The sequence below is a fragment of the Myotis daubentonii genome, chromosome 3, assembly GCF_963259705.1.
Source record: "Myotis daubentonii chromosome 3, mMyoDau2.1, whole genome shotgun sequence".
Classification (NCBI taxonomy): Eukaryota; Metazoa; Chordata; class Mammalia; order Chiroptera; family Vespertilionidae; genus Myotis; species Myotis daubentonii.
The window spans coordinates 128,034,701-128,049,802 of record NC_081842.1 but is presented as its reverse complement, the minus strand read 5'-3'; the positions used below and the strand labels follow the sequence as shown (position 1 = coordinate 128,049,802).

The following is a 15,102-nucleotide window of genomic DNA, read 5'->3' as shown; positions in this document are numbered from 1 at the left end:
AATAAAGAGCTAATATGCTAATTAGACTGAACAGAACGACCATCCAGACGACCTTCCGGATGAGCCGGGGCTGCGAGGGCCAAGCCCCTTGCATGAATTTCATGCATCGGGCCCCTAGTTTATAACTAAAATAACAAGGACAGACATATGACAACAGAAGTCATAGAGAAGTGTGAGCCTCATTGAATATCTGTTAAGAACAGGGGTCCTCAAACTACGGCCCGCAGGCCACATGCAAATACAAATATTGTATTTGTTCCCATTTTGTTTTTTTACTTCAAAATAAGATATGTGCAGTGTGCATAGGAATTTGTTCATAGTTTTTTTTTAAACTATAGTCCGGCCTTCCAACGGTCTGAGGGACAGTGAACTGGCCCCCTGTTTAAAAAGTTTGAGGACCCCTGGTTTAGAAGATAAATGAATAAAAGTATTAAATGAGCTCACAAAAGAAAGATACAGAAAGAGAGACTGGCTCAGTAGTAGGAGGGAAGTTGTGTGAAAGAAGAGCAAGTGGTTGGCTAATTTGCAGAGTGGCCCTGTGTTCCTGAGTAGGAATGAACATAGAACTGAGGAGGAGGGGAAGGTATTTATTTTTATTTTTTTTTATTGTTTAAAGTATTACAAATAGTAGGACATATGTCTCCTTTTTTTCCCCCCATTGACTTCCCCCCAACCAGCTCCAGCTTCCGTACTCCCCTCCCACCCTCCCCCTAGCCCCCATTTAACCACAAAAACAACGGGGTCACAGGAATGTGTGCACTACTCCTGGCCGACTTCAGCTGCCTAGGAGAGCAGTTGAAGAGCGAGGCAAAACACATCAGAGTAGTTTATATTGATGTGTGAAAACCTTAAAAAAAGAAAGCTGTTGACTAAATAAAGACATGAAAATTAACATAATAGTGAAATACTGTTTTTTATCTACTAAAAGAATATTTTCTTTAAATGACATTGGCCAGTCCTGGATCCCCCATGTCATTCATTGTGCGGTTCTAATACCCTTGATATTTGGAAAATAACATGGTAATACATATAAAGATCTATGAAAATGCTCATACTCTTTATTCTTACGATTTTACTCAGGAATTTATCCTAAGGAAATAATTCAACGAAGGAAAAAGACAAATGAAGGAAGATTCTCAGAGCAGTGTTATTTGTAAGGGCAAATATATAAAAACAACCTAGGTGCCCCAAATTAGGGAATGTCTTAAAAATCATAGTACATTTAAAGTAGTCATTTTAAATCAGTTCTATGAATAAATGTTTATTAAATTTATTAAATAAAAAAATTAGTCAAAATTATGAGAAAATTAATATGTACTTTGATACTAATATTTAATATAGGTACAAATGAAAATTGCAATGTGAAAAAATAAAAACAAAATGTGATGTTCAAGGATTATAATAATTCTAAAACAACTTTAAAGCCTTTCTTATTATAATTGCTAAGTCTTTTCAAATAAAAAGAATAATAAAGATAGGTGGCAATGTTAACATTGCTTTGTGAGAGGCTTTTCCCTCAATTATAAAATTTTTTAGCTCTTACACAATTTTTAGGTAAAACTAATCATTTAGAGCCCAATATCTATAACTTAACGAGTACAGTGGGGCCTTGACTTATGAGTGTCCCGACTAACGAGTTTTTCGATATATGAGCCGTCTCTCGGCCGAGTTTTTGCTTTGAGTTGAGGGCTAAAATTTGGATTGCGAGCCAGCTTCAGATACCCCACCGCTAGTTGGTGCAGTGAACGTCACAGTGAACGCTACAACATCAGCCCAGCATCATGTGTCTCACTCGTTCACTTTAATGATTTGACATATGAGTAATTTGAGTTACGAGCTCGGTCACAGAACGAATTAACCTCGTAAGTCAAGGCCCCACTGTCATTCCCAGTGGTTCTGCTGTCAGGGTCAGTTTGCATATTACCCTTTTATTATATAGGATAGAGGCCTGGTGCATGGGTGGGGGTTGGCTGGTTTGCCCTGAAGGGTGTCCCGGATCAGGGTGGGGATCCCGCTGGGGTGCCTGGCCAGCCTGGGTGAGAGGCTGATTGGTGTTTGCAGGCTGGTCACACCCCCTTCAGGGTGGGGGTCCCCCCTGGGGTGCCTGGCCGGCCTGGGTGAGGGGTTGGGGGCTGTTTTCAGGCTGGCCAAGCCTCCCAGCGACAGAAGCTCCCAGCCTCTCCATTTTTTCTTTTTTTTTTTTATTCTGGGATTTATTTACCTTCTATAATTGAAACTTCGTTGCTTTGAGTGGAGCTCAGAGCTGCCCGCAGCAGGCAGGAGAGAAGCCTCCTGCTCGCTCCAGCTCCGTGGCCAAGGCGGGCTGAAAGCAGGTATCTGGGGTTTATTTACCTTCTATAATCGAAACTTTGTTGCTTTGAGTGGAGCTCAGAGCCAGCTGTGGCAGCTGGGAAGCTTGGCTTCCTCCATCATTGGGGCAACCAAGCCTCTTGCTTGCTCCAGCTATGTGGCTGCCGGCCACTGGCCGCCATCTTGGTTGGGTTAATTTGCATATAATCGCTCTGATTGGCTGGTGAGTGTGGCTTAAGCCGTGGCGAAGGTACAGTCAATTTGTGTGTTTGTCTTTTATTAGTGTAGATAGTCTGTGATAGGTTTCAAAAACTAAAAGCAGCAGCCCTGGCTGGGTGGCTCAGTTGGCTGGAGCATCCGTCACCCCTACACCAAAAGGTTGTGGGTTCAATCCTGGTATGGAAGGCAACTGATCAATGTTTTTCTCTCACGTGGACTTCTCTCTCTCTCTCTCTCTCTCTCTCTCTCTCTCTCTCTCTTTCTTTAAAATCAATGGAAACATATCCTCGGGTAAGGATTTAGAAACAACACAAAACAAAGAAAAAACTCAAAGCAGCAGCTGTCTGTGTTTTTTGTTGTTTGTTTTAAATTTAGAGTTGGGTGTGAGAGAACTGGGCAATGAAGGATAATAGGGAGACTTTACACTCTATGCCTTTTTAAATGAAGAGTGACAAGAATTACTTCAAATAATAGAAATGTTGATGGCTAGATAAAATACCATATGTTTTTGTTTATTTTTAAGAGGTAATAAGAAGTACAAATTATTCCTCTTTTGTCACACTGGTACCAAACTTTCAGAAAAATCGTATGATTACAAAAAATGGATTTGTCTGTCTTCCTTACAGCCTGAATTAATTTATTTCTTTCTGTAAGAGCTAATACATTTTTAAGCCTGGAAAATCAGTATCATCATCTGTGGGAATTTAAAAAACACACCTTCAAATTCTTTAATACCCTTCCCCTTGAATCTCAGTGGGGAGAAAGTGTGACTTCTGAGATTATGAGAAAAAGCCACACAACTAAGATAAATGGAAACAGTATTCAGCTATAAGTTACAGATAGATTGGGAAGCACGGGTCTTTAGTGAATAACTTTAAAATTCCCGACCCATCACAGGCTGGTAATTTTGTCACATATAAATATGTACATGGCACTGCTCCACAGCAGAATTCTTCTCACATGCAGATGAGCCATTTGCAAACATAGACCATATTCTTGGGACACAAAAAAAATCTCAAAATATTTTACAGGATTAGAATTTACAAGAACTATCTTATGTCCAAGTGAAAATAAATCAGAAATCAACAGTATAAAAATATCCAGAAAATCACCTAAATAAAGTGAAATTAAACAACATAATTTAAAATCAAAGAAGAAATCAAAAGAAAATTATAAAATACATTGAAATGAATAAAAAAACACATATGTGTGTAATGTATCTAAAGCTCTGATTCAAAAGAAACCTATAGTATTAGAATCTAATAATTAGATGTTTATATTTTTTAAAAAAGGTCTCAAAGATACTATCTTACAAAACTAGAAAAATAAAAGAAAATTACGAACTAAGAAAAACAAAGGGGGAAATAGCATTAAGAAAACAGAAAAATAATAGAGAAAATTGATAAAAACAAAAACAGGTTTTTTGAAAAGATCAATTAAATGGATCAACTTCTAGCCAGATTAATAAGAAAATAAAAAACAACAAACAAAAAAACAGAAAAGACAAATTACCAAAGTCAGGAATAAAGGTAAAGATTCTAGAGACATTAGAAGGACAATATTAGAAGCAATATTATGAATAAACCTTATGCCAACTATATCAATAACTATCAATGACCTATATAAAATGTACAAATTTGAAACAAACTATCAAAGCTTATTACAAAGAAAAGATATCCTATATCAATTAAATATATTTAATATGCAATTAAAAAAAACCTCCCTACAAAGAAAACTTGAATCCCAGATGGCTTTACTGGTGAATTCTATTACAATGTCAAAAAAGAAATAGTACTAATTCTACAAAACCCTTCTAGAAAAAAATAAAATTTTATGAGGCTAGCGTTACACTTATATCAAAACCAGATAATGATATTACAAGATAACTCTTCAAACCAAAATATGTCATGAACATACAAGCCAAAAACCACCCCCCTCAAACAAACTTCAACAAAATATCAACAAATTGAATCCAGTAATACATGACAGGACACTACATCATAACTGGATTTATCCCAGGAATGCAAGTTAGGTCCACATATGAAAACAAAACCAATAATTGATTACATAAGCAGGTTAAAAAAGAAAACACATGATCATCTCAATAGATACAGAAAAAGCAAGTGACAAAATTCAACATCCATTCATAATAACAATTCAGCAAATGAGGAACATAGGGAACTTCTCCAATCTAATAAAAGACACAATAAAAACCAACAGCTAATATTATACTCAGTGCTGAAAGACTGTTGCTTTGCCCTCAGAGTCAGGTTGAAGACAAGGATGTCTACTCTCACTATTTATTTCTATTCCTATTTCTATTTCTATTAACCTGAATTCCAAGCCTTTGAAATAAAGATAAAACAAAAATAGATTAACAGATTGGAAAGGAACAGGTAAAACTATATATATAGGTAGTATGGCTGTCTATATAAAAATTCCTAAGGAATATATTTCAAAGGTTACTAATATGTGAATTTAGGAAAATCACACTATACAAAAATCCACTGTATGCATGGGGGCCTCAGCCCCTCTGGCGGTTAGGAGAGACAGGCCCAGACCTCTTCTGAAGATAGGAAACCCACTAAACCTGAGTGGATCCAATGCTAAGCCAGTGAAGGGGCCATTCCATCAAGTACATGAAATCCTAACCACCTTGTGCAAAGATTAAGAACTAGACTTTCACTAGGAACCAGGAGCAGCTGGACTCCAGCTTCCTACCATTGTTTACAACCTTTGATTCTCACAATCATTCTTATCAAAAAACCTGCTTGTGAAAATTACTTACCATGGAGGGTTGAAATAAAGTGTATGGCATCTATTTGCTGAGCTCTATCAATTTCTACCTTTGAATACTTTGGCTTGGTCTTATCTAGAGTTGCTTCTTCTGAACTGTACCCCAGCATTGTGCAGGGTGCTCCTTGTCAAGGGTGCTTATTGCAGCTGACACAGTCTTCCCCCTATGAGGCTCATGAAATACACTGAAATCAGATCTAAGAATATGCCTAAGAAACTGGCAACACAAAAGGCTTCTTTCTCTTGAACAACTGGATTGTTTTTTCATTTTAAGGGTATCCTGAGTTACATAATAGACCATAATACATTCTTTACTTCGAGCCCTTGGAAGCTTACAGCCAACCATGCAGGTCACCTCTACAACTATACCAGTGTTCAGGGTACATTTCTCTGTGTGACTCTTGTCCCAGTTTTATTTCAACCTTATTTCTTTGTCCTGATTATCTCAACAATTTATTTTATCCTCTGGTACATACTTTTATATGGCACTTCAAATTCTTTATGGAAGAAAGTGAGCCATAAATAACTAGACACTTACAGATAGTGTCAGCCAGGCAGGTCTAATTTTCAGGTCTTTGGCACTCTTCAGCTGTAATTTGTTGCTAGGTTCTCTCAAGCTGACAGGGTTTTAGGCAGTATTTTTCCCCCATTCCAATACTAGAGAGTTCTAGTAAACTCAAGTCTACAGACTGGAGAGAAACATCTCAATTAAACAGAATATTCGGGATGGGTAGCAATGAGGTATTCTTACTAATGTAATTTTGTACCACTGGAGATTAAGCCCACAACCCAGGCACGTGCCCTGACCTGGAATCGAGCTGTGACCTCCTGGTTCATAGATCAGCACTCAACCACTGAGCCACACTGGCTGGGTGACAGGGCTTATATTTAACAGTGGTGTTGAAGAAAAGCTTCCACTTCACTTGACCATTATTTACGATGACAGCCACATAAGAATAAAAGCTCCGCAGTATCCCACTGCGACAGGGCACACCCAGACTCAGGGCGAGAAAGGCCAGCACAGCTCCATAAATTCTGATTTCGTCTTCCCACCACTGACTTAGTCCTTGATCCCTTGCTTTCCAGCTACAATTCTTGAACTGTTTCCTCAGAGACTTGCCACTGGATAATTGACTTTTCAAGCTGTGCCCAAAGATCGATCTCCTGCCTGAAGAATTTCTCTTGTTGTATATATCCTTGGCCCCACATTCTGTCAATAAGTCCTTCACACAATCTAAAGGCATCTCTTCTAAAGGAACCTTTCCATGATATGGAATAGACGGTAAACCACATTCTACATATCATGAAAATAGTGTCCTTAATACAGACTGAGGTAGACTGCATTCTAATCAGCTCAAACAACCACCACAAACCCTTTACACCCATCTTAAAAATCTCTCTCTGGACCATCTCCTCCTTTCCCCTGGGTTCTAGAATTCAGTTTTCTACAGTTTAATAAGGAGACAACAGTCTCTGGTGCATACACTAATCAATAGTACATGAAGTAATTCCCAATGGTCTTGTCCACCAAGACTCTTCCTTATAGATGTCTCCAGTTTCCCTTGGAGATCTATGCCCTAGGAATTTGCATCCTTCTGCTTCTTTTAAATTTATTTTTATTGATTTCAGAGGAATGGAGAGGGAGACAGAGATAGAAACATCACTGATGAAAGAGAATTATCAATAGGCTGCCTCCTGCAGGCCCCACACTGGGGATTGAGCCTGCAACCCAGGCCCATGGCCTGACTGGGAATTGAACTGTGACCTCCTGGTTCAAAGGTCAATGCTTAGCCACTGAGCCACACCAGCTGGGTGCATCCTTCTGCTTCTTGAACTTTAATCTGGGTGTCATGGACAGTGTTGGTTGCCTTCTAAGCAGCCATTGGACAGCAATGTACCTCCCCAAGTGGAGGGCGCCCCTATTTCCTAATGACCGCTCTATACGAAGGCATGGCCAAGGAGATGCAAGAGGAAATCTGCTAGGGTGCTCAAGGGTGAGTTTCTTCTCAGATATAGGCCCTCTGGAATTCTCCCCATCTTCCTTTATGCGTTAGAGGCTGTCATGAGAATGTGATGCCTGGAGAGGTAGCAGCCAACATGTGGCCAGGAGGTAACAAGCTGGCAGATGAAAGCCGGTGTATTGAGAAGAGAGGAGTAGGCGAGTTTAAAGAGCCTGGACCTCTCAAAGCCAGTCCTGCAATCTATACATTAGGACTTCTTAGTTTTTTAAATGAACGAAAAAAAGTCTGTGTGACTTAAACCACTGCTATCTATGTTTTCTGCTTCTTGCTGCCCTAAAACTTGATATACTAAAGAATAGGGGGAAGATATAGAGCTATTTGTAAAACAGTCCCTGTTCGGAGACAGAGTAAATTTAATGTATAAAATATGTTCTTCTCAAAGCCTTCTCTCAGGACTCCAAACAAATAGCAAATGTAAGCTTTTATGTGGGTCTGCAGTTGCCTTCACTAAAGTCTAACAATCATGTATCAGTGGAAGATGTGTACACCTAGGGTCTAAGTCCTGATGGCACCAGACCTAGAAACTAGGATCTTAATAAGGTTATGAAAACCCTAAAATAACCGGGGAAAGTGGATCAAGAATCAGACAGGAAATTTCAGAAAAACTAAACCAAAGTATGTTAGAGAGATTCATCCCCAAAGTATAGAAAGACTAACATACCAACTATCATTACCGATAGAGAAGTATGACTTCAACTCTTATCAGAGCAAGAATATGACCCTAACAAGACAGCCATGTAACACATTTCAATTATTTCTTCAACAGGTCTAACAATGAGGGAGTACAGTCCTCAGGAATACATGCAATAATAGATGTCTACATGCAGAGTTAGTATTACCACCTCAGTCTGGAAGGGTAGTAACACAGCTATGCCTCATAATAAACTTCCTTAAGGAGGAGAACTGATAAGCCCAAGTGCACAAGAAATTAATGTCAACAAGCTAGAGGAATGTGATGGCCACTGTAGGTGGATCAACACTCAGAGTAGAGGAACTCTACACTCTCCATGGAAACCACCCTATAGCATAAACAGCAGTGTCCAGTGTTGGTGCCTTGATATCATGGGTTGAGAATTAGTGACGCTGATTTTGGTTTCACTCTTATAGTTCTAACGAGCTCACATGCAGTGCTCACTTTATCCGAACACAAAAAGGTACAACTACAGAAGGGTGAGAACACTCTATGAGAATACAGATATTCTCTTATGTATTCATAACACAGCTATCAAATTCATGATATTTCACATGAATGTAATACTCATATCTAATGGGTAGTTAATATTTAAATGTTGTGGATTGTTCCAGTAATGCCCTTGTAGCATTTTCCCCGTCAGTATTGGATCCAGTCTAGGATTACATTTTGCATTTAGATATAATGTCTCTTTCATCTCCGTTAATCTGGAGTAGCTCCTTAGCCTTTTTTGATCTTGTAAGACATTGACATTGTGCAGAATCCTGACCAATTACTTTACAGAATGCTCCTCAATTTGACAATGTCTAATATTTCTTCAAGATTAGATTTAGGTTCTAGAACCCAACTGGAAAAGTGGCATCACAAAAGTGATATGGTTTCCTTTTCCCCTCCTCTAGGCATCACATCTGGAGACACATGGCACCAGGGATTCCAAAAACAACCCTTATGTCAGTTATTTCTTGCTGCATACACCTCTCCAAAACTCAGTGGTTTAAGACAAATATTCATTTAACTCAATAAGATTGGCGCTATGAGCTTAACTGGATTTACTCATGCATGTATGGTCAGCTGGCATTCACAGGTCTGGTGTTGGCTGCCTGTTGGCTAGACACTTTGGTTCTCTCTCATTAGCAAGCTAGCTCAGGCTCATGCACGTGGTGGTGGTAAGGATCTAATTGCACTCAGAGGGCAAGTTTCAATGTACAAAGCTTTCAAGCTTCTGCATGCATCAAATTTACCACTATCCTTATTGGCCAAAGCGAACAAATCACATGGTGAAGTTACATTTAACAAGTAGAGAAAAAATTAATGGTAAGGTTAGAATTGGTGGCTATTTTTAAACCTACCACCACCATGGAAAACTGATATTATCGCCCAGAGCTACTTTTCAAAAAAATTTTCTCTCCTAATTATGCCTTCATTATCAGATAAATTCCTTTTCCACTGTCTCAGTTGTTAAAAATCTGTCGAAAGCCACTATAGTAGCTTGTCTTGCAAAGTCTGCTTGACTACTTTATTTTGATAATCATTTAATTTACTCAACAGATATTCACTATGCTTATATTTGTGAAAAACCATTCAATATATGCTTCCAGATAAACAATATTACATGAAGAAAGGAACTGGAAAAAAAATTATCAGCTCACCATGTGTTGAAGAACATTAACTCATTTAATCCTCACATCAACTCTGTTAGGTCACTATTATTAGTTCCACTTGATAGATGACAAAACCAAAGTTGAGAGAGTTAACTAATTTGTCCATGATTACATAGCTACCCAGAAAAGCTCTGGCTGTGAGCTACAGAAAATCTTATTAAGAACTGCCTGAGCCTAGCCGGCATGGCTCAGTTGTTGAGCGCGATCTATGAGGTCACAGTTCGATTCCTGGTCAGGGCACATGCCCGGGTTGCAGGCTTGATCCCCAGTGTTAGGCGTGCAGGAAGCAGCTGATCAATGATTCTCTCTCATCATTGATGTTTCTCTCTTTCTTTCTTTCTCTTTCCCTCTCTCTTTCTTTCTCTCTCTCTCTGTTTTCCACCCCCTTCATCTCTAAAACCAATAAAAATATATGTGTTTTTTTTAAAAATAATTGCCTGAGTAATAGATGTTTCATTTCCATACAAGGTTCTCAAGGTGGCCATTTCCACGTTCAGTACAACAGCTCATGGATGGCATCAAGGAGCCCTGTTTTTGTTTTTTCTCTTTTTGCTCCACCATCCTTAGTTTAGTTTTCATCCTTATTATAGTGACTTCATAACTGCAAATGGCCTATCCACCTGTCATCACATTACAGGCAAGAGGAAGGAAGGAATGGTTCTAGTGGTTCTCATGCCTGTGCTTTCATAGGGAAACAAAAACTATCCCAAAGGCCCCTAAACTTCCCCTTACATTTCACTGCCCAGAACTGTCACTTGGCTGCTCCTATATGCAAGGGAAAATGGGGCTGGGAATGGCATTGGGTTAGTCTAACAACTAATAAATGACAGATCTAGAATATGAGCCACATGTAGCTCTAGAGTTCACGTTCTCAAGGAATGTTCACTTCAAGGTAGGCTGAACAAGAATGATTTGGAAGAGTCAGGTGAGTATGGTCTACATGACATGTGGGGTTTAAAAAGGCAAAGATCGTCCAACAAGGGAGAAAAGTAAAAGCAAACATATGGAGGTAGAAACATGAAATGCAGTTAACCAAATTGGAATAGTACAGGGTAATTCAGACCTTTTGAAAATATAAACGGAAGCACTGCTTGGGTTGGTTGGAGTGTTCTCCCATTCACCAGAAAGTTCAATTCCAGGTCAGGGTACATACCCAGGTTGTGGGTTTGATCCCCAGTCAAGGCGCCTAAGTCAAGGGAAGCAACCAATTGATCTCTCCTCTTCCCCTCCTCTCTTCTCCTCTCTCCCCCTTCCTCTCTAAAAATCAATAAAAACATAACCTCCGGTGATGATTTTATTATTATTTTTTTCTTTTTTGCCTCAAGCCCCTTCAGACCATTGCTGTGCTGCTTCTGTCCCTGCACAGTTGTGATATGTTTCCAGGTCGGTCCCCCTCCCCGCCCCTTGCAGGGCCTTGATCCCCCCACCCCCCACCCCCAGTCTAGCACAGAGCCTGACATAGTCCAGGCTCAGATTATTAAAATTACTAAATGCCATTGGCAAATCAGGAAAGTACTGGTACAGTAAAAGATAAAGAAGAAAGTGGAGATGATCAATAGCCTCACCTCCCAGAGATGGCCACTGTGGGCCTTCTAGTGTGAATCCTTCTAAACCAGCGGTTCTCAACCTGTGGGTCGCGACCCCTCTGGGGGTCAAACGAGCCTTTCACAGGGGTCGCCTAAGACCATCGGAAAACACATATATAATTACATATTGTTTTTGGGATTAATAACTATGCTTTAATTATGTAACAATGAAATTGGGGGTCACCACAACATGAGGAACTGTATTAAAGGGTCGTGGCATTAGGAAGGTTGAGAACCGCTGTTCTAAACATTTTATTTTATTTTATTTTATTTTTTATTAAATCTTTATTGTTCAGATTATTACATTTGTTCCTCTTTCCCCCCCCCCCATAACTCCCCTCCTCCCAGTTCCCGCCCCACCCTCCGCCCTCACTCCCCACCCACTGTCCTCATCCATAGGTGCACGATTTTTGTCCAGTCTCTTCCCGAATCTCCCACACCCCTTTCCCCCCCAAAAGGATAGTCAGTCCATTCCCTTTCTATGTCCCTGATTCTATTATGATCACCAGTTCATTCTGTTCATCAGATTATTTATTCACTTGATTCTTAGATTCACTTGTTGATAGATGCATATTTGTTGTTCATAATTTGTATCTTTACCTTTTTCTTCCTCTTCCTCTTCTTAAAGGATACCTTTCAGCATTTCATATAATACTGGTTTGGTGGTGATGAACTCCTTTAGCTTTTCCTTATCTGTGAAGCTCTTTATCTGACCTTCAATTCTGAATGATAGCTTTGCTGGATAAAGTAATCTTGGTTGTAGGTTCTTGGTATTCATCACTTTGAATATTTCTTGCCATTCCCTTCTGGCCTGCAAAGTTTCTGTTGAGAAATCAGCTGACAGTCGTATGGGTATTCCCTTGTAGGTAACTGAGTTACTTTCTCTTGCTGCTTTTAAGATTCTCTCTTTATCTTTTGCTCTTGGCATTTTAATTATGATGTGTCTTGGTGTGGTCCTCTTTGGATTCCTTTTGTTTGGGGTTCTCCGCGTTTCTTGGACCTGTAAGTCCATTTCTTTCACCAGGTGGGGGAAGTTTTCTGTCATTATTTCTTCAAATAGGTTTTCAATATCTTGCGCTCTCTCGTCTTCTGGCACCCCTATAATTCTGATGTTGGTATGCTTGAAGCTGTCCCAGAGGCTCCTTACACTGTCCTCGCATTTTTGGATTCTTTTTTCATTTTGCTTTTCCGGTTGGGTGTTTTTTGCTTCCTCGCATTTCAAATCATTGACTTGATTCTTGCGCTCCTCTGGTCTGCTGTCGGGAGTCTGTATAATATTCGTTATTTCAGTCCGTGTATGCTTAATTTCTAGTTGGTTCCCCAACATAACATCGAAGGTCTCATTAGTTTTCTTGTAGATCTCATTAAGTTTATCGGCGGCTTCTAAACAGTTCTTGAGAGACCTTAAAAGTGTGGTTCTGAACTCTATATCTTCCATTGACAATTTTGTCCTGTTTCTTTGTGTCCGCATTTTGTTATGCTTCCTTGGTGCACCACGGTGATGATTTTTAAAAAAGAGTAAAGGGAATACTCATGCCTTGTTTAGCATTTACTAAGAGTTGAAAGCTAAATATATTGACTTGCATATAATCGATCAAGAAGTTATATTCCACCTCTTATATCTCTATAGTTTTTATATCTTTTATCCCTTTACCTCCAATTTCAGTCTAATATGCCAAAACTCAAGAAAATTAAGCATGTTATGCCGTATATTAAAAATAAGTTCTCATTTAGCCAAAGTTAGCCTTGCCAACAGTTTACTAGCTTTGACCACTTTTTCATTTTTGAGATAGGAATTGCTTTCTTTGATTATTTGTTGCATTTTTTTAAATTGCATACAAAGCTTCAGGTAACAATACATTCCCCAAATTTGCAGATGAGACTTTTTAAAAAACAAAATCTCTTTTTAAGTGCACAAAAGATGGTCATGAACTCAAGAATCACTTTCAACTAAATGTAGATTCTTCATACACCCATTTTCATAAGATGAGTTATGTCCATAATAGGTATTTAAGGAAACTGTCAAATGCTGTATGGAGTAGTTAGTGTTGGGGTATGTTTTTATTTGCTTTAAATGTATCATTAAGTTTCCCTATTTACAAGAACTATCAAAACAGGGCCACAAACAAAACACTAACTAGAACTGAATAGTCTTTTAGGAAAAAAAGAGCAGAAATGGACAGAAGGTCAGTAAGTTCTCTGAGCCAAAAAGATAGGAGTATTGCCTTTAGGTGACAGGGTCAACACAGCTCTTTGACAGATACCACTGGCCCTGTATTACTCTGATTCCATTTGCCATGAAACACAGATTTGCAGAGTAGGCTCCAACTTGAGAGAGTCACTTGGGCCAGCCCCTCGCTACAGTAGGGAAGGCCCCCTGGCTACAATACTTGAATAAGCAGCTTGAGGAATGCTTTCTTCCTTTCTGCGTGTGGAGGACCCCAAAACCCACTGATGCACCTTTCCAACATCTTAACCCACAGCAAAAACTCCTGAGGTATTAAGTTAGATGTATTTCTTTCTTTCCGTTATGAAACCAAGGAATAATACTTGCCGCCTTGTAGCCTGAAAAGTGTGCTTTCCTACCTCAATTAGAAAAATTGCTGTTCAAAATAAAAGTTAATAGTGCCCTATTTCTTGTCACACTGTAATCATTTTTTAACCATGAAAGGAACTTAATTTAGAGTAAGTAATGCCACTGTCACTTAAATATATGAATGATAAAAGAAATGTCAGCTGTTCTAATTCTATAATTCCCAAGTAATGACAATTAATGAAATACTCTTTACTAGTGGGAGTTATTTTAAGCAGTAGATAAAGGAGACAGTGAGCCTTTTAAGATTTACTTTCATAACCAAATTGCATTTCTCTTCATCATTATCCAAACTATAATAAAAGATGACATTTAAAACAAACAAAAAATCAAACTGCATCCCACCCCAAAGGAAAAGCAGCAGAGAAGCAGCAACTCTCAACCGCCACTGCGAGTGAGTGGACAGACTCCAAATAAATTCCTGACTCCAACTTCCAGCTTGTGTGCCGCATCTGTCAATCGTGGCCATCACTTGTCAATACTCGAAAAGCTGGATAATATGATCACTGAGTATTACTGGGTTGATATTAATTGGCTTGTTTCACTGCCATGGAAACATTCTTTGACCTTCCCCAAAAGAAGACAAATCAATAGGAATACCTTGTAAAGACTTCTGTTTACTTCCTCGGTTTGCTCCAATAGTCTAAAGTTTATTGTTACGTATTTGTGGCCTTTACTACTTTAGCAACTACCTACACTGAGAGAAAAGCTATTCTTTGTTAACCCAAACACACAATTCAGTGGCCTACATGACCTCTTGGCTGGAGCCAAGTTAATTATCAATACATGAGAAAAAATTTCTAAGCAAAAGTTAAATAGCTTGATCCAATCTATTCCCAAATATCTTAAGGACAAACTAACCAAAACTTTTTTGGCAAACTCTTTGAATCACTTTTTCTTCCTTATTTTAAACCTTAACCCCCTGGTTCTCTGTCCCCCTCACTGGTAGGCCTACAACTTTCTTTACAGGACTTAACCTTCTAACAGAGTGTTTGCTAATAGAGGCCCCACGAAGCCAAAGTAACCAGGGGTTAATTGGAGGCTTGGTGTCAGTGTCTACTCTAGAATTCTTCATGGCCTGAGCCTCTCAGTTGTGTGCAACTACTCATGACAAAACCTGAAAAAGCATGGATTGCAGTCCTAAAAGGCACTGTTCATTCACTCTGTAAGGAAAGGTACATAGTCGGTGACATTATAAAATGTCACTGGTGTTTTTCCATTGTAG

At 39.1% G+C, this 15,102-nt stretch overlaps 1 protein-coding gene across 8 annotated transcripts in view; it reads right to left on the bottom strand.

Annotated features, from left to right (window-relative positions):
• Window positions 1-15,102, bottom strand: part of FARS2 (phenylalanyl-tRNA synthetase 2, mitochondrial) — a 591,973-nt gene that overhangs the window by 257,819 nt on the left and 319,052 nt on the right. The gene's annotated exons all lie outside the window — the stretch shown is intronic.